The following is a 25,000-nucleotide window of genomic DNA, read 5'->3' on the forward strand; positions in this document are numbered from 1 at the left end:
AGCTATTACTCCTGTCATAAGCATTGTGCTTCTGAGTAAACAATGTATCTTTTCTACCTCCAGTTTCTTACCTGACTTTGCAACGTAATAATCAGTTTCTATTCAGTTTGAGAGTTAATAAAGCTTAAGTTATTATAATCAATATATATAATACAGCTAATTACAAAAAAACACCCCCCAAAATTATCATAACGTGATGCAAAACAATATTAGTCACTACATCTTTCAGTAAATAAAAGTGACAATTCTAAACATGTTTTAGTGTTATTAGACCTCCTCAGGAAAGTATAGAGTTCACCATACTTTGTGGAGTAGTGATAAGAGAACTATTAAGTAAATGTACAATAGTGTAGACTAGTAGGTGTAGGAAAAAAGATCTAGTCTAGGAATAAATTATCCTTAGACACTATAGGCATGAAACGCTTGAGTGATATGCAGATGTAAAGCATGACACAGTTGAGTGATTATCAGGTATGAAATATGACACAGTTGAGTGGCTAACAGGAGTACAATATGATATAGTTGAGTGATTGACAGCTGTAAAACATGGCACAGTTGAGTGATTAGCAGCTTCACAATATGACACAGATGAGTGACAAGCAGTTGTAAAATACGACACAGTTGAATGATTAACAGCCATAAAAACTGACTTCAACAATAAAAAAGAAACACCACCTTCCCCACCTGGCAGAGAACTACATTTTCCAGTATAAAATGTTGAATTTTGTAGACCAAAGTCTTCTGCTGACAAAAGTTGGGCAGCTTTTGCTCTAAGATGATGCAGACACCAAACCAAAAATTGCATGTGGAATGCTGCAAGATTTGGAAAGATTGTGATGATGTTTCAGTGTTTACACTATATATGGCATCACTTGTATGCTGGAAATAGAGCACATCAAGCCATTGCTGATCAGCAAGAAGGGCAGGGTAACATGCACAATGCTTTTGTTATTTGTTTTAGGCAATTATTATATTTGTAAGCAGACACTGATGCCCTCTCTGCCTTCTTGCTCTTGATCAATAAAACATGTACAATGTGACAGATGGGAGAGAGAGAGAGAGAGAGAGAGAGAGAGAGAGAGAGAGAGAGAGAGAAAGAAAGAGAAAGGTATGTGTTAGTTCAATGGATGGTATTCATTGCAGCTGAGTGAAACCTCATGAAATGAAGAGCTTTGCTCAAAAACACAATGAACTACCAGGTACAGAAATTGAACCCCACCCCCACCCCATGACACCACAATCATGAGTCCAACACCCTAACCACTAAGCTACATACTTCTTTATATGATTAACATTTTGTGGAAGCAAAAAAGAAGATTCCATCTTTACAGGATTGGAATACTGAAGAATATGGTAACAACAAAACTCAACACTCAGAGAAAGAAACTTGGCTCTAACCAGCTAATTTTATACACCAGTCTCTGGGCTGGAGTGAGATGGGGATTATAATTCTTTCATTCTTTTACTGACTTTAGATATTGGAATGCAGCCATGTTAGGGCACCACCTCCAAAGGCCCTCGTCAATCATATCGACTGCGACTGCTTATTTTGGTCTTAACCTCTATTTGTTGGAACAATGGGTTGTGAGACATTAAGAGGTACAACATAAACATTGGCTTTTGTGGTAGTTATTGGGGACACACACCCACACACAGGCCATTGTCATCATTGTTGTCATCATCAATACCATCATTATCATTGGCATCTCTCATTGAGAAATTGGTTCCATGTAATTCATTTATCTACATATACATATATATATATATATATATAATAATACATATATATACATCATCATCATCATCATCATCATCGTTTAACGTCCGCTTTCCATGCTAGCATGGGTTGGACGGTTCAACTGGGGTCTGGCAAGCCCGAAGGCTGCACCAGGCCAGTCAGATCTGGCAGTGTTTCTACAGCTGGATGCCCTTCCTAACGCCAATATATATACATATTCATATATATATGTACATATATGCATATATCTATATCTATATATATATATATATATACATAAATATATATACATATGTACATATATTTAGATGCATGATGGCTGCCCCCTCATTATCGAATATGGCCATTGCACGAAGCTTAACTGTTATTGGTACTGTGATCAAATGTGACTTTTTAGCCCAGCTAAAGAACTACAATGTCTTGTACAGAATTTAGATACATACATACATATATACACACACACATACACATATGCACACACAACAGGCTTTTGCACAGTTTCCACCTGTTAAGTTCGACTCACAAGATATTGGTCATCTCAAGGCTATAGCAGAAGACATTTGGCATAGGTGCCATATGCCGTGCTCAGATCCCAAAACATATGATTAAGAAATGAACTTCTTGATCATTTTTAACCACCCTGCTATGCCAGCACCCACAATACGTAGAAAGAGACAAAATTTAGTCAGTTCAATAAGGTAAACTTTGCAGAAGAATGTATCAAGTCAAATGTCTGCTTAAAAGAAAGCTAAAAATATTCACACCAAACTTTTACTTAGTGTACTGTCTTTAGCAGGAAGGAAAATGGTGTATGGACGTAAATTCAGGAAAAAAAAAAAAGAAGTGAAAAGCCTTGAATTGGAACTGGCTTAGTGCCAATAAATGACAGCTTCCTGGCAATTACCGAATCAAGAACCACACCATCACAGTGTTGGTTGCTGTCTCAGCCTTGTCTTGATACTGGTTGCGGATATCTTTGTATGAGAGAGTGAAGCTAAATTTATTAACGGTTAGCTCTTCCTCGTTAAAATCCAATTAAATCCAGTGTCAAATATGACATATTCATAATCAGATTGATGGAACACATGTAAGCACATAAACACATTCATATACACTTGGGGAGGGGAGGAAGAAAAAATAAGATAAGAATAATATTAATATAAACATAATTCAAATTTTAATAGAATTTTGCTAAGAAAGATACAAAATATATTAGAAAGAAAAAGAAAATCAAGAAGGACAAATCTTGAATAAAATTTTTCATTTTTTGCTAGATTTATTTCAGAAGTCTTCTCTGTGCTAAACCAGCAATAGGGAACAAAACTTATAAAGTACTTGTCCATATTTCCATTAGTTTGGTATCTTTCTAGCAACTGTATTCTTTAACAATTCTGGTTTAATAAGGAATTACTAATGTATTTCTGTGTGGAAGCTGTCACTGTTGCAATCACTTTTTCTGCTTCTTTTGACTACAAGTCAAACTGGGAACTATTTTTAATCAAATAGTGATACAGGTAGGCATTCTGTGCTGCTACTCTTTAAATATGTAGCTACCATTCTTTCAAGTGTAGGTTAATAAAATTAAGTGTAATAAGCCCCCCCCCCCCAAATTATATTATCAATTAATTGAAATTAAAATCTACAAAGGGAAGAAAAGTCTTTAGTGTTAATGACAATTTTTGTCAAAGCAAGGGACAGAATATTGAAGTTTAAATTGATTAAAAATTAAATGGAGACATATAGTGAAGAGTGGGTTTGATCAATGGTAAGTATTATAGATATGTTTTGACCTTATTAGACTTTCACAGCAACTACGTATTGACTAACAAGTATTAATCAGATCATAGAATAAATGAGATGATATAATTTCTTTTTTCTGGAAGAATATTCACTGAACAGGCAACTCACAGAATGACACTGAAAAAATTCCTAGAAGTGCCTTCTGCACAAAAATTGTACTGTCAAGTACAGGTTAACATATTTAATGCAGAGAACTAAGAATAATTTTTTAATCAATTCAGATAAAACCCATGAAAAAAATGCATTATTAGCATTTATATCAGTTTTTCTCTAGAGTTAATCTATTATGCTTTATCCCTCTCTCTTTCTCTCCCCACCTACATGGTTACATGCTTAGTACTACTGTGTGAAACCTTGGGCAAGTGTTTTCTACTATAGCCCTGAGCCGGCCAAAACTTTATGAGGGGATTTGGTAAACTGAAATGGGCAACTGAAAAATGTGCGTGTGTGCGAGTGGTAGTGTGTGTGTGTGTGAGTGGTAGTGTGTATTTGTTTGTGCTTGTCTTCCTTTTCTATCATGTGATAGTTGTAAATAAATATCACTGTCATAGAAGCAGTGTCATTGATTTTAAACATATCTAACCATGGGGGAATGCTACCTGGTTAGAAATAAGTGAGAGCAGGTGGTAGGAAGGGCACTTGCAGTAAAACGATCTGCTTCAACAGACTTCATCCAACCCAAGCAAGCATGGAAAAGTGGACATTAAAATGACAATGATGATGACGATGATGATGATGATGATGATGATGATGATATGTCTGAATGTGTGAGCATATGTTCTTATTAACTTCAAGCTTAACAGCAGATAAACTACAAAAATAATGAATGCACATGCTGCAGCTTTTGAGAGACATATAATAATTCTTTCTATTATAGGCACAAGGCCTGAAATTTTAGGGGACGCAGGCTAGTTGATTACATCAACCCCAGTTAATGTAATCGGCTATCCTGAAAGGATAAAGGGCAAAGCTGACGTCAGCAGTATTTGAATATGAAGCCGGAAGAGATGCTGATAATAGTTTTGTTTGAAATGCTAACAATTCTGCCAGCTCGCTGCCTTTGTGAGATATATAATAATGATCCACCATAAACCTCATTGCTTTTGATATAAAGCAGATTCTTAGGCATTCCTTTCTAAATTTGAAGCAGAAAAATTTTCAGATTTCAGAAAAACAAAAAAATTGCTTGTGTGTGTGTGTGACAAATAATGACATCGTTTCTTATAACTTAAGTCTATATCTCTGTAAAATTAATTACATACATGTGTTAAAAAAAAAAAAATTTCAACCAGCCGCCACCCCAAATATTTTACCTCTGAGAATAGTCATGTCTGTCTTTGAGTGTCATGCTTATTCTTAGACTTATTCCTCTGGCACTTGTATACCGAAATTTGGCAAAATACCAAGAAATCTCATTAGATATGCAGAAAATTATTTTATTCTTTTTTAATATTATAAAAAAAAAGACTTGTACAGACAAAATATCACACACACACACACAGACAAACACATTTTATATCTCTTACTCCACCACATATGTGTATAAATACAGATATGAGTGTGTATATATACACTCATGCACACTCATGTATTTATATATGTGTGTGTGTTTTATAAAATATTTATATGAATGCATGTATATATAAAAATTCATAGGTCTATGTATATGTGTGTGTTTATAATATATTTATATATATATCACTGAATACAGACATTAAATGACAATGATGATGATCATATATATATATATATATACACACACATACACACATTCCTTCTCTCTCACATGCACACATATACACAAATACCACATGTGCTTATATGTATTACGGCTTGCACATACACTCACTAATGGCAGAGTATAATGATATAGAATCATTTGACAGAAAACCTTTTCTGCTTGGTGCCCTAAAATTAATCAGTAAATACATTTTCCAAGACAACTAATTGCCGTGCTGTACTGCATCTTACCAATGGCAGTATGTAGCTTTTCCGAATGTAAACAAGTTCAACTTGAGTCATTCTTCACAGCCCATTCAATTTATCTGTCACTGCTGGGATTCTGATTGAGAAATTGATGGCGTAGATTATTTGGGAATGGTGAGGATTATCGTAGAAATTGGTTTTAACATGTTAGAATTAATGAACATGTGCTTGAAAAATTATGTCTCCCAAGCTTAACTGTGTCGATATTAATGATATCTGGTGATATCATAGGTGTGTGGTAAGACACATGCTTCATAACTACCTGGTTTCCGGTTCAGTCCCACTGCATGGCACTTTAAGTAAGTATCCTCTACTATAGCTCTAAGCCGACCAAAGCCTTGTGAGTAGATTTGATAGACAGAAACTGAAAGAAATCCATCGCAACTGGTTTTGGTTTGTTTATGTCCCATAACCTAGCAGTTCAGCAAAAGAGATCAATAGAATAAGTACTAGGCTTAAAGAGGAATACCAGGGTCAATATGTTTGAGTAAACCCTTCAAGGCAGTGCTCCAGCAGGGCCACAGTCCAATGACCAAAACAAGTAAAAGATAGAAATATTTTGCTGTGGATATTTAATTTTGCTTGGTTGGTTTGTTATAGTTGTAGTTTTAATCCCAAGTCATGCCTGAGGGAACAGATTTTGGTTCAAACATGCTTTCTGTATTTCAGTATGGGTACCATTTGTTTTTTTTGTTTGTTTGTTTTCTTTTTGAGTAATTAACGAAGACTTTCACTCATTCTATAACACTCTCTCCATGCTTCTTCCTTTTACATTTTCTTTACTGTTCCTTTACACAATCTCACAAAGTGGCAAACTGGCCAAATCCTTGAACATGTTGGATAAAATGCTTAGCAATATTTCTCCCAGCTCTTTACAGTCTGGTTTCAAACCCTGCCAAAGTCTCCTTTGCCTTTCATCATTTTGGGGTCAATAAAATACCAGTCGAGTACTGGAGTCAATGTAATCTCAGAAGTCCTGAAACAAGTCACTCTTTCTCAACTGATTTGGTGACTCCACCTTTCTCCTAATAAATGTCCTCTCTCAAGTTTTAAAAAATTCATAAGTAAAATAAATTATTGAAAATTATTAAGTTTGAAACACTTTTCTGATATGATAAAAGGTTTATAACAAATGATTTGATAATTATAAATTTATTTTGTTTTGGCTCTTTAAGTTCTGGTTTCAAATCCAACCAAGCTCAACTTTGCTTTTTGTCCTTCCAAGGTCAATAAAATATATAATAGTATTGTAATGGAATTGCTTTACTTTAATTGATAAACTCTTCCCCAAATTTTTGGCCTGGTTCCTACATAAGAAATTTAGAAGCTTACATATTAAAGCTAATAAATAAATAAAAAAGTCCCCCACAAAATGTAGAATAAAAGCCAAGTAAATGAATCAACTAAAACCACCAATATCCAACTAAATGTCTAAATCACCTGACCTATGTCATTTAAGTTCACATCGAAACATTTAACAGATCATGTTTCGTTATGTTTCTCTTCAGTTGTTGCTAGTCCAGTCTCCTAGCTACCCCCAGTCCCTCAGTTTCCTGTCGGTCAATCTCGGTCACCACTGACAACCTCCACCATTTCAATACTGCAAACTATCACATTTCTGACACATGAAATCAAATGATAATATCACATCATAAGAGAAAATTATGTAGTTAAGAAATTACAATTAATCAAAAGATGGTATAAAGAATTAATAGCCTTAAAGTCAGGAACTAGATTTTGTTCTTGGAATATAACTGTACTAGTTTGCAGGTATAATTAATGTTCAATGCCAGAAGGAAAATTTGGTGAAAATTCTACAATATTAGATATTGTAAAAGCAAATTATTGATAATTTATGAGGGTTAGTGGCTTCTTCACCAAACAGTGCACATCTAATCTTAATTTAGCAGATAAACGTATAACGATGTATTTACCTACACTGACTAATATTAACGCTGAAAATCTATAGACACATAATTCATTTCATATATCATTTGATTAATGCCATATATGTGTGTGTGTGTATGTGCATATCTGTGTGTGTGTGCATATCTGTGTGTGTGAATACAAACAAACTTTGACAACAAAATTTAGCTTTTTTTCCCTATATCTATCTACTTATCCATCTGTTAATCCATCAAAATTTGTAAATGTTGAAGTACACACACACACACACACACACATCACATATCTGTTGATTTTAAACAATCAAGGAAAGAAGTACTCAATATCATAGAAAGCAGTAGTTTATTTTGGCTGATTCAGTAGACAGTTACTCTGGAGTTTCCTTGACCACATGCTGGGAGAAATTCCAGAATAACAGACTACTGTATCATTCTAAATAAATAAATTACATACATGGTGGATGGAAGTATTTATAGAAATGATGGATTATCTTTATTATGAAATGTGAATGAGCATGATGTAGATTCAGAAAATGTATTCAAATGTTCGGTGAAATAGAGTTGTAAGTTACAACTGAGAGCAACTTAGCAGAAATAAGTTTTCGAGACATAATAATAGATTTAAATTCTTCCAAATTTTCCATTTATTATAAATCTTATAAAAGGTTATTGTATATTAATAAGGTTCTAATCATCCATCAAATATTTTCCATAACTTAGTCTCCAATCTTGATAGGAGGATATCATCACAACTGGAGATTAAGATGTTTTTGCAAAACCTTCACATTTCTATAATGAATCATTTAGTAGTTGTAGTAGATTTTCAGAGAGAATAGAATATATACCCAAGTCTGTAGCTTCCAAAAGAAGAACAAGGTATATAAAAATCCTGTGGTATAATCTAATTTTTAGCTTGAATGTTAAAACAAATATAACCAAGGAGTTTCTTGAATTAATTTTGCTTTATGAGATCTTTAATAGAAATCCTATTAAAGTGTTTTTTTACTCTTGTTGCAAGAATTTCAGCAGCTCTTTTAATTTGAAAGCACATGTCAAATAGTAGTAATACAAAAACTGAGAGCAGGTGTAATTTCAGAAAATTTAGAAACTGCTTGCTTAATATAAAACTGTTTTGTCAAGTTCTTGATGTACTGTGCCAAAGTGGAATTGAATGAGAGCTTACAGCTGAAATTTTACATTGGATCAACAGAAAATGAATATAAAATGAAATGTTATGCTTATAAGCATTCATTGGTTAACCCAAACAGGAAATTTAGGTGACTAAGTTATAATAGTGATAATACTTTCAATATGAAATGGTCTATCCTTGGTTTTGCACCTGCATACAAGTATGGTAACAGTAGAAAGAAACTGAAATGTGATCTTTGCTTAGCAGAAAAGATATTAACTTTGCAGTGCAATAAATAACAATATTCATTCATGAAATGACATCCTGAGTACTTGGTTAAATAAATCAAATAAGTTACTTTCCAATTTTCCTAACACTGGTTCTCCACAGAAATATTTACAAGTTTCTGACAATTTCCATTTCATTTTTGTTTTTTGTTTAGCCATTTTCTCCCATTTGTTTCTTTGGTGTCATGATGCAGGCTGCTTTTTATCACCTTACATCATCTACATCATCATCATCATCATCACTTAACATCTATGTTCTATGCTCATACAGGTTGGATTGTTTGACAGGATTTGATGGGTCTAGGGATTGCATCATGCTCCAATTTCTGGTTTATTAATGATTTCTACAGCTGGATGCCTTTCCTAACACCAACCATTTTACAACATTTACAGATCTGTTTCAGATTTTGAGTTTGTTTGTTGGAGAAGAGAGCACACACAAAGTTGCAAATGATGAGGCTGTGAATGGTGATGGAAGTTAACGCTTGTTTATTCACAATTTTTTCTTCGGTTTTGTACAAAAAAAAGAAAATTCTAAATGTCCAATGCAAGCTTTGAACAGCTCATTGCCATTTTTCTATCCTGGTGTTGAATAAATGATTTAACGAAACAGGTGGAAAGAAAGTATTCATATGACACATTAAGACTGCTGTTACATGAGGTTAAATACTCTCTGCCAATGGCTTGCAGTGTCCTGCTTGTTCCATTACTCAGAGTATTTTATTTTATAGCAATGTGTCAGTCCACCTTTAGTCACTTGGGGGCGGTCGGAATCCTTCCACAACAATATATATATAGATATGCACACACACATACACACACACACAATCATCATCATCATCATCATTTAACATCTGTTGTCCATGCTGGCATGGGTTGGACAGTTTGACTGGGCTGGCACACTGGAAGGCTGTGCCAGGCCCCAGTCTGATCTAGCATGGTTTTCTATGGCTGGATTCCCTTCATAATGCCAACCACTCCAAGAGTGTAATGGGTGGTTTTACGTGCTGCCGGCACAGGGGTCCTTTGCCTGACACCGATATCTGCCATGACCGGGATTTTGCTTGGCTTGATGGGTCTTCTTCTCAAGCATGACATAATGCCAAAGGTCATGGTCATTGCTTCCATAAGGCCCGACACTCAAAAAGAACTCGGCACTTTGACCCCATGGGGCCCAATGCTCGAAAGGAACTTAGCTGCCTTGACTCTGTGAGGCCCCAACACTCAAAAGGAACTCAACCACTTGCCTCCATATATATAAATATATACATACATATATCATCATGGTTAAACGTCCGCTTCCATGCTAGCATGGGTTGGACGGTGCTAGCATGGGTATATATATATATATATATATATATATATATATATATACGTAAGTATACCTATATAACAAGATACATGTAGCTGTGTACTTGTTGGCTAGACTACATGGTTATAATTGAGTTTATGCCATGATCAAATCTAGAGTATCTCTTGGTAGCTGGATGGTTGGTTTGTTTACACCTGCAGCTATACTGTTTGTAGTATTAATAGTCATTTGCAGATATTTTGTGCTTATTTTTATATTTTGAACTACAGTTGTACATTTTAAAATATATAAGAAAAATATATGTGTGTGTGTGTGAGCATGTGTATATACATGTATTATATATATATATATGTATGCATGTATGTATGTATATATGTATTTGTGCATGTGTGTATATATATATGTGTGTGTGTGTGTGTGTGTGTGTATATGTGTGTGTGTGTGCATATTTATTCAAGATGAATAGATTTTGTCACTTTTATAACACATACAGCACAAGCAAACAAACATATACACACAAGGAAATATGTATAGAACTACAAACTTTAAAATAAATATACAGTAGGTGCAGGCATGGCTGTGTGTTAAGAAACATGCTTTATAAGCATGTGATTTCAAGTTCAATCCACTGCATAGCACTTTGGACAAGTATCTGCTGCTAGAGACACCTGGGTTGACAAATACCTTGTGAGTGAATATGGTAAGGCAGAAACTTTGTAGAAGCCCATTGTATATATATATATATATATATTATATATATATATGTGTGTGTGTGTGTATATATATATATATGTGTGTGTGTGTGTGTGTGTGGTGTGTGTGTATATGTGTGTGTGTGTGCATATTTATTTAAGATGAATAGATTTTGTCACTTTTATAACACATACAGCACAAGCAAACAAACATATACACACAAGGAAATATGTATAGAACTACAAACTTTAAAATAAATATACAGTAGGTGCAGGCATGGCTGTGTGTTAAGAAACATGCTTTGTAAGCATGTGATTTCAAGTTCAATCCCACTGCATAGCACTTTGGACAAGTATCTGCTGCTAGAGACACCTGGGTTGACAAATACCTTGTGAGTGAATATGGTAAGGCAGAAACTTTGTAGAAGCCCATTGTATATATATATATATATATATGTACTTTATTTAAAGCAGCAGAAAATTCAACAGAATTTTCTGCTGCTTTAAATAAAGCATATTACTTCACCACTGGTATTTGAGTACTCTTTTTTCCACCTTGTTTCACATTTATGTGTTTACTCCGGTATATGTATACATATATATACGAGGGTGACTCCCAACACAAGAACATGTATCATACATCAAAATGAAGCTGGTCCTCTGTGGATCACATCCCTACTTCTCAACATAGTCACTGTTTCTCTCAATAGCAGTGTTCCACCTTTGAATGAGAGTATATATCCCTGTCTCGTAAAATTCTGTTGACTGTTCTTTGAGCCACTTCTTCACCACAGTTTTCATTTCCTCGTCACTGGACTATCATATCTTTGGCCCCATGAAAGAGGGTTTGAGGGGCAAACATTATTCCAGTGATGAGGAAGTGAAAGCTGTAGTGAAGAAGTGGCTCAAAGGACAGTCAACAGAATTTTACAGGGCAGGGATACATGCTCTCATTCAAAGGTGGAACACTGCTATTGAGAGAAACAGTGACTATGTTGAGGAGTAGGGATGTGATCCACAGAGGACCAGCTTCATTTTGATGTATGGTACATGTTCCTGTGCTGGTAATTATATCTATCCAAAACAAAATGGCATTACTTTTTGACTCACCTTCGTATATATATACTTATATGTGTGTGTCTGTGTTTGTGGATTTGTGTTTGCTCCCCACCTCATCATTTGACAACCTATGTTCTTTTGTTTATATCCCCATAAATTAACAGTCCTGATAGAATAAATTATAGACTTTCAAGAATCAAGAACTGGGGCCAATTTTTTTTGACTAAACCCTTCAAGGCATTGTCTGAAAATAGAAGATTTAATAACCTTATAACATACACACGTGTGCATGCACAAGCACACACACACACATGCACATAATAAACATAGTAACACATAAAAATATACGGGCCTTAAATTGTATAAAAACTTAGTAGATATTCACACAAATATACATGCAGTTAGACACAGAGAGGGAGGGAGAGAAGGAGGGAAAGAGAGGAAGAGAGAGAGAGGGAGACAGACAGACAGAGAAGTGGTAAAGTCTACCTAATATGTACAGAGATATTCTTGTATAAGCATGATGGTTCAGAATTATAACATCAAAAATAGAATCCTGTGACATTCCTGCTATTTCCAAGGATATTAACAATGTAAGTGAATCAATTTTAACTGGAAATGAAAACCAGCTTCTAAATTTGGACTGCCAGGCACTTATGATGGAATAATAGCAGTGGAATCATGGACAATCGCACAGATGCACAAAATATGAAGTACATTATAACTAAAACAAGAAAGCCTGATATAAATGCTATGATAACGCTGGTATGAATAACATGAAAGCTAAAAATTGCTGGATGTATTTTATGGGTGTTCTTTATTTACTGACTCATCTCTTTGCTTGTCCAAAGCCTTTTCCTAAATGTCCATGTTAGTTTTCAGACTTTTAGTTAGTCCGAGTTTCCTACATTCTGAGTAACATAAAGTTTTCCCTTCATAAGTTGCAAATTACTGAGGTGGTTAGAAAAAGGATAGGAATGTGGATCATATATAATGAATAGGTATAAGGCGTCGAGCTGGCAGAAACGTTAGCACGCCGGGCGAAATGCGTGGCCGTATTTCGTCTGCCGTTACGTTCTGAGTTCAAATTCTGCCGAGGTCGACTTTCATCCTTTCGGGGTCGATAAATTAAGTACCAGTTGCGCACTGGGGTCGATGTAATCGACTTAATCCATTTGTCTGTCCTTGTTTGTCCTCTCTGTGTTTAGCCCCTTGTGGGTAGTAAAGAAATATATACTGAATAGGTACCAGGGAGATATGTCCTGTGCACGACATGTGATATTACAGGTCAGACAAAGGGGTAAAATAAAGAATCAGTCCGAAAGTCACCATTCCTAATTAATCAGAAAAACATTGTACGAATACATTTTTAGCATTCATTTGAAATGAGTCTAAAACTTTTGAATCCAGTGAATAGCAAGAATTGGGCAATAAAACCAAGTGACATCTAATTAATTAGAAGAAGCTCCAAACTCAAGAATTTGATAGCCAAGTATTGGATCAATAAATGGTAACAAATTAGATGTCAGATAACCAAAGTTAAGACTCACCCAGTGACCAAGCAGGATTGATGCTGCTGAATGGTGATCTATTATTAATGATGGATTTTAGTATTAATTAATTATAAAATGTAACATAAATATTTATAATGAATATTTTAAACACAGTTGCTTTCTTTTTATTTTGACTGCTTTACATTCCATTATTTCATTCTAATACCGATGGAATGGTTCATATATTCCCATACTGTTAACAAACCTCTCTTTTACAACTTGATATCTTTGCAATTGATAATTAACCAAGTATCAATTGTTGTCAGACCGAATTACATAACTTGCCTGTTGTTCCAAGACATGAACTGCAGAAAATTTAAATAGACGACTCTGTGACTTCTACTTCAAAGGTATATAAAAATAGAATAGCAAACTGTTTCTATGACTTGGTTAGAATATTATACAATACAATTCTTTATCGTTATAACATCCAGTTTTCCATGCTTATTGAGGCAGATTTTCTATGACAGGATGCTCTTCCTGTTGCCAACCCTCATCTATTTCCAAGCAAGGTAATATTTCCCCAAGGCCAGACAAGTTTTCACAGCATTTTGGAGATGAATGATACCACTTCTATAACAGTGACACTCATTTACAACTATATGTGATCTCAAGATAAGGTGGCACAAGCATACACCCACTTGTGTGCGTGCACACATACACATACACACATAACTTATTGGCTTCCACCACATTTCCATCTACCAAATCCATCCACAAGGCTTTGGTCAGCCCAGTGCTTATAATAAAAGACACTTACCTATAGTGTCATGCATTGGGATTGAACCATAAACCATGTACTTGGAAAGCAAGCTTCTTAACCACACAGCCATGCCTATGCTTACAACAAATTTAAATTCTTTTATCTGTTTCAGTCATTTGACTGCGGCCATGCTGGAGCACTATCTTAAGTTGAACAAATCAACCCTAGGACTTATTCTATCGGTCTCTTTTGCCGAACCACTAAGTTACAGGGATGTAAACACACCAACATCAACTGTTGAGTGATGGTGGGGGGACAAACACAGATACACACACAAATATATACATATATATATAGACATATATGATGGGCTCCTTTCAGTTTCTGTCTACCAAATCCACTCAGAAGGCTTTAGTCAGCCCAAGGCTATAGTAGCAGACACTTACCCAAGGTGCTACACATTGGGACTGAACCTAGAACCATGTGGTTGGGGAGCAAGCTACTTACCACACAGCCACTCCTGCACCTAATTAATCTATTTTGAGATATATATTGGGTTCAAATTTTGGCACAAGGCCAGCAATTTCAAGGGAATGAGTAATTCATTTACATCCACCCCCAGTGCACAACTGGTACTTATTTTAATGACCTCAAAATGATGTAAGACAAAATCAAACTCAGCGGAATTTCAACTCAGAATGTAAAGATGGATGAAGTATTACCAGTGTGTTTACATTCCCGTAACTTAGCAGTTTGGCAAAAGGGACCAATAAAACAAGTACCAGGCTTACAAAGAATAAGTCCTGAAGTTGATTTCTTCAACTAATAGGTGGTGCTCCAGTATGGCTACAGTCAAATGACTGAAACAAATAAAAGAATAAAAGAATGAAAAAAAAAATACAAATAGGCGCAGGAGTGGCTGTGTGGTAAGTAGCTTACTTACCAACCACATGGTTCTGGGTTCATTCCCACTGTGTGGCACCTTGGGCAAGTGTCTTCTACTATAGCCTTGGGCCAACAAAAGCCTAGTGAGTGGATTTGGTAGACGGAAACTGAAAGAAGCCTGTTGTATATATGTGTGTATATATGTCTGTGTGTGTATATGTTTGTGTGTCTGAGTTTGTCACCCCAACATCGCTTGACAAACGATGTTGGTATGTTTATGTCCCTGTAACTTAGCAGCTCGGCAAAAAAGATCGATAGAATAAGTACTAGGCTTCCAAAGAATAAGTCATGGGGTCGATTTGCTCAACTAAAGGCAGTGCTCCAGCATGGCCACAGTCAAAATGACTGAAACAAGTAAAAGATTAAGAGAGAATTTAAAATACTGATATTAATGATAAAACAACACTAATTACAGGAAAAGCAATAATGATGACAATGAGGATGATGATGAAGACGATGATGATGATGATGACGATGATGATGATGATGAAGATGGCATAGATGTCATTCGTCGTAGGACTGCTGACTGCAATTAATCCTCAAATTAAAATTATTTTCTTTATATAATTCCAACAGGAATACTATCTTTAATTCTTTTGTCTTGATTTCCATTCCATACACCCACCATCTTTCCCTCACTCCACCCCCTTCTTGTTTCCCTCAAGACAAGACAATATTATAGCAGAATTTAATTAAATGCAAAAATTCAATGTTGGTGCTAGACTTTGGTTCCTACATTCTTACGAGCCTAGCCCTAGAGCAGATTTATAACATAGCATTTATCAGTGGAAGACAGCAAAAACACAACTTCTGCTGCAACTAGCAGACACAGAAACATTGCCATTGTAAAGATTGCTCGCTTCAAATACCAGCAGCTTGCTTATTGTACTGTTTTGTTAGTGATAACCGTTAGCAAAATCACACCATGAACAAGATTGGCGGCAATTTAAAGATGTCCCAGAATGTCTTTATTTAGTGACATGTCAGAGTTGTTGGTTTAAGAAGAGAGAAAGTAATGCTAGCAGGTGTTTAATCAAAATAAAGATTTCGGTTCTGTTTTTGCAGCTAATACGTCTATATCTCATAGAAGAGACAAACAAGATATTTCCTTGTTTTCTTTGCCACAGTTGCTTATTACTGAAATGGTAACACGGTAATAATACCAGATAATAGAAAGGATACTTACAAAGAAAATAATGGAAGCAAACTTTGAAATTAATCGTTATTAAATGGTAGTGACGGATCTACTTCCTTGCCAACTTCATTATAAAACTGGGACAATGGCTTTGTGAAGAACGAATTCATGTGTTCGACTTACGCTTGAGTCATACCTGGCTTTCTGTCAGTAACAACAATGAATGTTCCAGTTGACATGACCAAAGGAACAGCCTTCTCATGAAACTAATGTGCAAGTGGCTGAGTACTCCTCAGACACAGGCATTTTTTTCCAGTTGAGTGAACTGGAGGAATGAATACGAAAGTGTCTTGCTCAAGAACACAAAGTGCCACTGGGAATCGAACTCACAATCTTCTGATCATGAGCTAAACACCCCTAACCACATCGGTCTTAAAAGTAGTTGGTTCACCATACAGAATGGTTGAACTAAATTTGGTGATTTTGCTCTTTTTTTCCACAATCAGCTTGATGCATTGGCGAAAAATCAACAGCATTGGAGAGCATCAAGATTAAAGTTGAGAAAAAGTTAGCAGACAGGGTGGGCTGGAAGCTATGTGAATACTGGGAAAGAATTTACTTGTATCATAATGATTAGTGGAAGGTATCAAAATGCTGACATCCTGACTGGTGTCCAATGCTCTGTGTAAACTGTAAAATGTGATTTGGACAGATGTAATAGAGATAACAAAGCTCTGGCCAGGAGGAAGGGAAAAAGCAGGCATTCTGACTGAGTTCATATGCTAGGAGTCATCCAAGTTCTGCAAAGGGGGGCAATTGTTGCGGTTAGTGAAATGGATCTTGCACATAGGCTTAGACTTGACCAACCTAGGTTGGGTCACCTGAACAAGGCTGGATGTTGTGAGACCTAAAATTAGGTGCTCTTTCTTAAATGAAAGACCTTGAAATGGAATTCGGACAACATCATTCATCATAATTTTGTAATGTTTTCACTGCTACAAACAATCATGCCATTTGATTGAGATTTCTTTTTCAGTTTAGGGGCCCTGGCAACTAAGGGCCTCTCACTCAGGAAGAAAGGTAGACTGTATGATGTATGTGTGCCTTGTAGCATGGCAGTTAGCACACATACATCATACAGTAGGTGAGTGTTGTCTTTCTTATATACAATCACCCTTTCAACCATTTATGAAACTATAAAACTTTCCTTAGTTACTGCATTTGATGACACGTAAGACATTTTTTTTCCCCAAAAATATCTCCATAAGTCAACCTGGGTTTTATATATGTAGCAGAGTCTCCATTACATGCTCTTATTTTTTTCTTTTTTCTCTGAATATGTCCTGCTGGAATTGAGGTTTGTCTAATATACTTGTGCATCTTTTATGCCATCATATATGGGATTCGTTCATTCCATCACTAAGTTTACAACTCTAAGAAATTGCTTTCATATTTCTTGTTTACAAAGCATTAAGGAAGAGATATTTACCAAGATGAACAAAGGTTGTCATACGTAGAGTAGAATGTGAGAATATTAACCAAAATACAGCTTAAACCAAAACATGTTAAACATGCATCCATGTATCAATCTGTCAATCTGTCTATCTATCTATTTATCTATCTATCTGTGTGTGTGTGTGTGTGTGTGTGTGTGTGTGTGTCTATGGAAAATTGAAGCAGAACAGCTATAGAAGACGTTCCTCTATTTGTGATCAGTAATCACTCCTACCTCCACTACCACCAGCACAAAAGTACACTCCAGTGAATTCATTTAAGGAAAAAACCAGCCCAGCACTTTCTGAAAAAACATGCTATGTTTCCAAAACCAATTTTGTGTTTGTTTATTTGATGCTATGTATACTGTAAAAGGTGAAAACTTCTTATACCACAAGAACTTTTTCAGTCATATAATAACAGACTATCTCCATTTTAAATCTCATGATAACAAATGCTTCTTCTCTATATAATCTTCCCATTACAAGCATTATTCTAGAAAAAAAAATTATTTCTAATTTCTTGTTTTAATCCATTAGACTTTCCTGATGGTGAAAAAAAAAAAAAGACATAAATAGATAGATAGATAAGTATATAAAAAAAACCACAAAGGGCCATAACCCACAATACCTTTACAAGACTGATTCTGCTGGTTATAGCAGACAATATCTATTCACCAGAAAAGAGCCATTATTCTGATTTTATGCATACCATTTTATAATTATCGTGTTTTCAATGTATGCACATACACATACAATGTGTGAATGTGTGTGTATGCATATATATATATATATATATATATATATATATATATATATATATATATATATGCACATGTATATATGTGTATATATACATATACACATATATATATATATATATATATATATACATACATATATATACATACATATATATACATACATATATATACATACATATATACATACATATATATATATATATATATATATATATATATATGTAAATACATGCATATATGTATATGCATATATATGTGTGTATATATACACACACACACATCATACATGCATATATATGAATATGTATATATATATATATATATATATAATATATATAAGTATATATACACACACCCCATATACACAAATATATATGCACAGGGAATGCACATGTACCCATAGACACACACATTAATAAAAGTGAAAGAGTATTTTTGTTTGTGCATGACTCTTTTAACCTCCTCAATATGAAGAACAAAATGCATTCCCCCCACCCCCACCTGCTTCAATAAATTATGCAATAAAATCACAGCAGCAGCAGCAGCAGCCAGTGAATGTCTTAAAAGAACTACTTGTAGACAGTGAGAATTGGTAGTATAGTTCCGATATCCTCGCGCCATCATCGTTATGGAGTGTAATTGGAACAATAAGTACTACCACAACACCACATGCTCCAGCATGGCCGCAGTCAAATGACTGAAACAAGCAAAAGAGAGAGTATGAAGACGTAAACGTAAAAAAGAGGAGGAATCAATTGAGCGTTTTATAGCTTTAACATCAACAAGAAAATTTAATTCAGCTTCGTTAACAGGACATAATGAGAAAGAATATGAATTAGATTATAAATGAATAAACCATTTTTGTTTACTCTGAACTAGCAGTATCAGGGAAGTTTACTGGGTTTATGCATATACATATATATAATACACACATACACATATTATATATATATATGTGTGTGTGTGTGTGGTGCAGGAGTGGCTGTGTGGTAAGTAGCTTGTTCACCAACCACATGGTTCCGGGTTCAGTCCCATTGCATGGCATCTTGGGCAAGTGTCTTCTGCTATAGCCTCGGGCCGACCAAAGCCTTGTGAGTGGATTTGGATGACGGAAACTGAAAGAAGCCTGTCATATATATGTATGTGTTTGTGTGTCTGTGTTTGTCCCCCTAGCATTGCTTGGCAACCAATGCTGGTGTGTTTACGTCCCCGTTACTTAGTGGTTCGGCAAAAGAGACCGATAGAATAAGTACTGAGCTTACAAAAAGAATAAGTCCCGGGGTCGATTTGCTCGACTAAAGGCGGTTTTCCAGCATGGCCGCAGTCAAATGACTGAAACAAATAAAAAAGTAAGAGAGTAAACCATTTTTTTTTACTCTGAACAAACAGAATCAGGGAAGTTTAACTGGGTTTATGTATAAACATATATATAATACATACATACACATATTATATATATATATATATATATATATATATAATATATATATATATATATATATATATGTGTGTGTGTGTGTGTGTGTGTGTCTCTGTGTGTGTGTGTGTGTATATATATATATATATATATATAATATATATATATATATATATATATGATGATATATATATTGGGGAGAAAATGGGATCAAAAAATCAAGGCAGATATCAATAAAGCACTCAGTTTTAATCGAATTTGGTTAACTTTGAATTTAATTAATTTTGGATTGCCTTGAAAACATTGTGTTAACATGATTTTTTTTTTTTGGGGGGGGATATTAATTTCAGTGATATTATCTATATGTAAATATGTTAATACAACAGAAGCAGTTGCTGGTTTTGTAAAGTGAATTCTACAGTTATGTATGCATGTATGTATATATGTACGTACAAGCATGTGTGAGTGAGGGGGGGTGTATATCGCCTTGACAGGCTTCCATATGCCACCTTGACTTGCTTCCATGCCGGTGGCATGTAAAAAGCACCAGCTGATTGTGGCCGTTGCCATCCTCCTCTGGCCCGTACCGGTGGCACGTAAAAAGCACCCACTACACACTCGGAGTGGGTGGCATAGAAACATTGCCAGATCAGACTGGAGCCTGGTGCAGCCTCTTGGCTTCCCAGACCTCAGTCAAACCATCCAACCCATGCCAGCATGGAAAACAGATAGATTGGTTGCTAGATTGCTTGTTACAAAAAGGAGACGAGTACTTTTTTTTTCACTCACTATTATCTCAATATTAATTCGGTGACAGTTCCTACTCGACTCAACTTCTTCCTAAATAGACATCTGTTTTCATTCTGGCATGTGTGTGAGAGAGAGAGAGAGAGAGAGAGAGAGAGAAAGATAGAGAGAAAGAGAGAGAGAGACTTTGTTTCTATGAGTAGCCATGGGAAAATGAATAGCAGTGTGTATTATGCTTTGTATATTGGTACCTAACTAATTGTGATTCTACATTAGTGATTAAGCGTTGAATAGATGTAGTGGCTGAGTATATGTCCTCCTATTGGGTATGGACATACTATCTAATGTCTGCTGCTAATATTTAATAAGAATAGCTTTCACTTTATCACATCAAGAAAGAAAACAACAAAGAGAGAACAAAATGGAACTACAAAATAAAAAGTAATCAATGGAAAAAGAACAAACAAAAATACAAAACAGGGTGAAGACTACATTGCTTCATTGCCCACAGGGCAGGGGCTAAACATAGAGGGGACAAACAAGGACAGACAACCCAGCGCTATGGCAGAAACACTTACTGAAGGTACCTATTTCTTTATTACCCACAAGGGGCTAAACATAGAGGGGACAAACAAGGACAGACATAGGTATTAAGTCGATTATATCGACCCCAGTGGGAAGGCGGCGAGCTGGGCGAAAAGTTAGCACGCCGGGCAAAATGTGTAGCCGTATTTTGTCTGTCGTTATGTTCTGAGTTCAAATTCTGCCGAGGTTGACTTTGCCTTTCATCCTTTCGGGGTCGATAAATTAAGTACCAGTTACGCACTAGGGTCGATGTAATCGACTTAATCCCTCTGTCTGTCCTTGTTTGTCCCCTCTGTGTTTAGCCCCTTGTGGGTAGTAAAGAAATATATATCGACCCCAGTGCGTAACTGGTACTTAATTTATCGACCTCGAAAGGATGAAAGGCAAAGTCGACACCATGCAGTAGAATGAAACCAAGGTGCTCCTGATAGCAAAACAAACTTCTTAAACCACACAGCCAAACCTGTCTCCATAGAACCAGTCTGGCATTCTCTGCACACTGTAGTCTATCAATTTACAAGTTCATTTCCAATAAGTTTAGTACACCAGCATTGAATAAATATTTTTGTCTGCTTTTCGATTTTATAGAAAGCTAAATGGAGAAGAATTAGTTTGAAGCTTAAATATGGCACAGTATGGTTCGACAGACTGAATAAAAATTTGGCACCTCGTCCACTAAACTATTTCAAATCCTCCCTCCCTTCCTCTTCATAATTGTTTTAATTACCATTTAGCATACTGGCATGGGTTCGACAAGTCTGCAATTTTACATTATCACAACTTCTTTTGCACTGTAATGATCTTGAATGTGCACCCTAACACTCTGAGATTTAACTTTGTCATTTCTTACACACATAATACTTTCCTGGTTGTAATTTTGGTCTAGTTCAAGCTCGTTAAGTATTAACTATTTGGTTCTACTCAATCTCTTATTCAGTAGATTCTGAAATTTTTCTTATTCTGACATCTTCTAAATCAACTCACTTTCGTATTTTATATCAAGCAATTAAACACATCGGATTCATATTTTCCATCAATTCTTACCATGTTTTCTTGTTATCATTTTAACTCGTTCAGAAAGCCCCCAACATTCCAATTCTGAAGTTAAAGTGTGTCGAAGACCTGAACAGATGCTTGCAGTTGGCCATCTCTTGGGAAGGTCTAACACTTCTTAGTTTTGCCAACTGTCAATCAATCCCCAATTTATATATAATGGAATTCCCAGTTTGACGAAAATTCTATATAGTTTTTGTAACAAGTAATTTCATCTTTATATAAGCTTCAATCAGATTCAGTGTTTTCCTTCTTTGTGTTACCAGATTTCCAAACCATTTCAGCGCTGTAGGTGTTATGTTGTCAACTAATAGTTTTCTAAACTAGAGAGTGAGGCAACGCATTCTATTTGTCGAGATACATGGCTGTCTTTACTAGCATTTATTTTATATTATTTCCTTTCTTTGTCATGTTTCATTTTCAACATATCAAATAACCCAGTTTTTCTATTCCACCTGTGGTATGGAAAATAGCAAATTAGTTTATTATTTTTCTTCAGATTGTATTACATTTTCTGACTAAATTCTAATAGCCTAATCTCTTTTCCCATTTTAATCCCCTACCCAAGACTTTTATATAAGCTAGGACATGGAAAAAAAAAAAAAAGATTGTTTTCCATTGGGTGGTCATTAAAGTTTTCTTTTTGTTTTTGTTTTTGTTTTTTTTTTTTTTTTTTTTTTTTTACTAAGATTAATCATGTTTTCATCCTGTTTCATCAGCCACAGTCAACCTTGCATGAATCATACACACATTTCTTTTGAAAGTTAATCATCCAACCCAGTCTCTTAAAATATATGCAGATCAAAATCAACAAAAAATAACCATAGTCATCACTGTCCTCACCACCGCCACCGCCACCGCCACCACCGTTTAATGCCTGCTTGGCCACTTTACCATGCTTGCATGGGTCAGAAGAAGATTATTCAGGTAGATTTTCTAGAGCCTGATGCTCTTCCTGTCACCAACTCTTATTTGTTTCCTCGCAAAATGATATTTACCCATGACCAGACAAGCTGTCAGAGAAGGCTGGAAATGAAAGCCACTCATTCACAGCTATTACGCAATGTCAAGACATGGAGACACAAACATATGCTCACTCACACATATGTACACACATACATACATATATGATGGGCTTCTTTCAGTTTCCCTCTACTGAGTCCACTCGCAAGGATTTGGTCAGACTGGGGCTATTGTTGAAGACACTTACCCAAGGCGCCACAAAGCGGCACTGAATCTGAACCAAATGGTTGGGAAGCAAGCTACTTACCACACAGCCACACTTGCACCTATTCATATTAAGATTAAATGCAGATCTAAACAGAAAAGGGAATGTAGCTAAGGGAATAAAAATAAACAACAAAAACAAACTGGATGCAACTGATCAGGGTTCAAATTCAGCCTAAACAGACTTGTATTCCTCTGACCAATGGTGAGTGAGAACTAATAATGTAGGACAAAAGTTGTCTTTGTTTTTAAGTAACTGATGTTAATATTCATAAATACTAGGGGAAAACTGCCCGGAGGATGGAATTTCTGCTAGTAAAAAGGATAATACTTATACTGCTGGGGGTCATCTTTGCCTTTTATCCTTCCGGGCTCAGTAAAATAAGTACCAGTCGACCACTGGGATCAATGTAATTGACTGACCCCTACCACCAAAATTGCAGGCCTTGTGTGAAAATTTGAAACCAATACTAATACTTTCTATGATAGGCACAGGGCCTGAAATTTAGGAGTAGGGGACTAGTTGACCCCAGTGCTCGGGTGATACTATTTTTTATCAACTCTGAAAGGATGACAGAGTTTGAACTCAGAACATAAAACTGGAAGAAATGCTGAGAAGCATTTTGTCTAGCTTGCTAACGATTCTACCAGCTTGTTACCTTAATTTTAATAATAGCAACTCGTTCTGAGTTCAAATTCTGCCGAGTTTGACTTTGCCTTTCATCCTTTTGGGGGTCAATAAATTAAGTACCAGTTGCATACTGGGGTCGATCTAATTGACTGGCCCCCCCTCCCCCAAAATTTCGAGCCTTGTGTTTAGAGTAGAAAAGAAAAATAATAGCAACTTTCAGTGATAACTGCTCAACAGAGCATAACACATTTGCTAACTAACCAGAATTGTAGTATTGTAGCAAGGCCTAGATTCAAAACTGTGCAGGTTTAGTAACTCAGATCAGGCCACATCAGATCAGGCAACTTTTCCCTGAATATCAACCAGTCATTTTGCAGCAAAATCACCCCATATTATGGAATATTCCTGTGTATACAGGGGGATATAAAAGTAAAAGCCACCAAAGGTAGACACATCAAACTGGAAGTGCACACACATGGAACTGACAATCAAGATGTTAGAAAACAGATGTCTTGGCTGCTACTGGGCCTCGGCTTAGAGAGACAATGAGGAACAGAGTATTTTCTTGCCTCTGATACGAAGCCATTCTTAACTTCTATTAACTCCACTTACTACTGAGAGAGCACAATACAGCCCTGGCAAACATCTGTACAATTATGTAAATAACGAAAGTTGCACATTTGTATAAATATATGCTTATCAAATGCTGTTCGCTGTTGGTTTTAATATGGGAGAGCACACAGCCTAAACATCATACCAATTAATCAAGACTCATTCAAGCCAGTCCAACAATATATCTTCTTACAGTAACACACACACACACACACAGAAATCTCTAAT

General features: G+C 35.6%; 1 protein-coding gene across 1 annotated transcript in view; it reads right to left on the reverse strand.

The window, feature by feature from the left end:
* The window catches only part of LOC115220532 (tRNA (guanine-N(7)-)-methyltransferase non-catalytic subunit wdr4), an 828,070-nt gene that overhangs the window by 192,178 nt on the left and 610,892 nt on the right, over positions 1 to 25,000 (reverse strand). The window lies entirely within an intron of this gene.

Source organism: Octopus sinensis, linkage group LG16 (genome assembly GCF_006345805.1).
Source record: "Octopus sinensis linkage group LG16, ASM634580v1, whole genome shotgun sequence".
In the NCBI taxonomy this organism is placed as follows: Eukaryota; Metazoa; Mollusca; class Cephalopoda; order Octopoda; family Octopodidae; genus Octopus; species Octopus sinensis.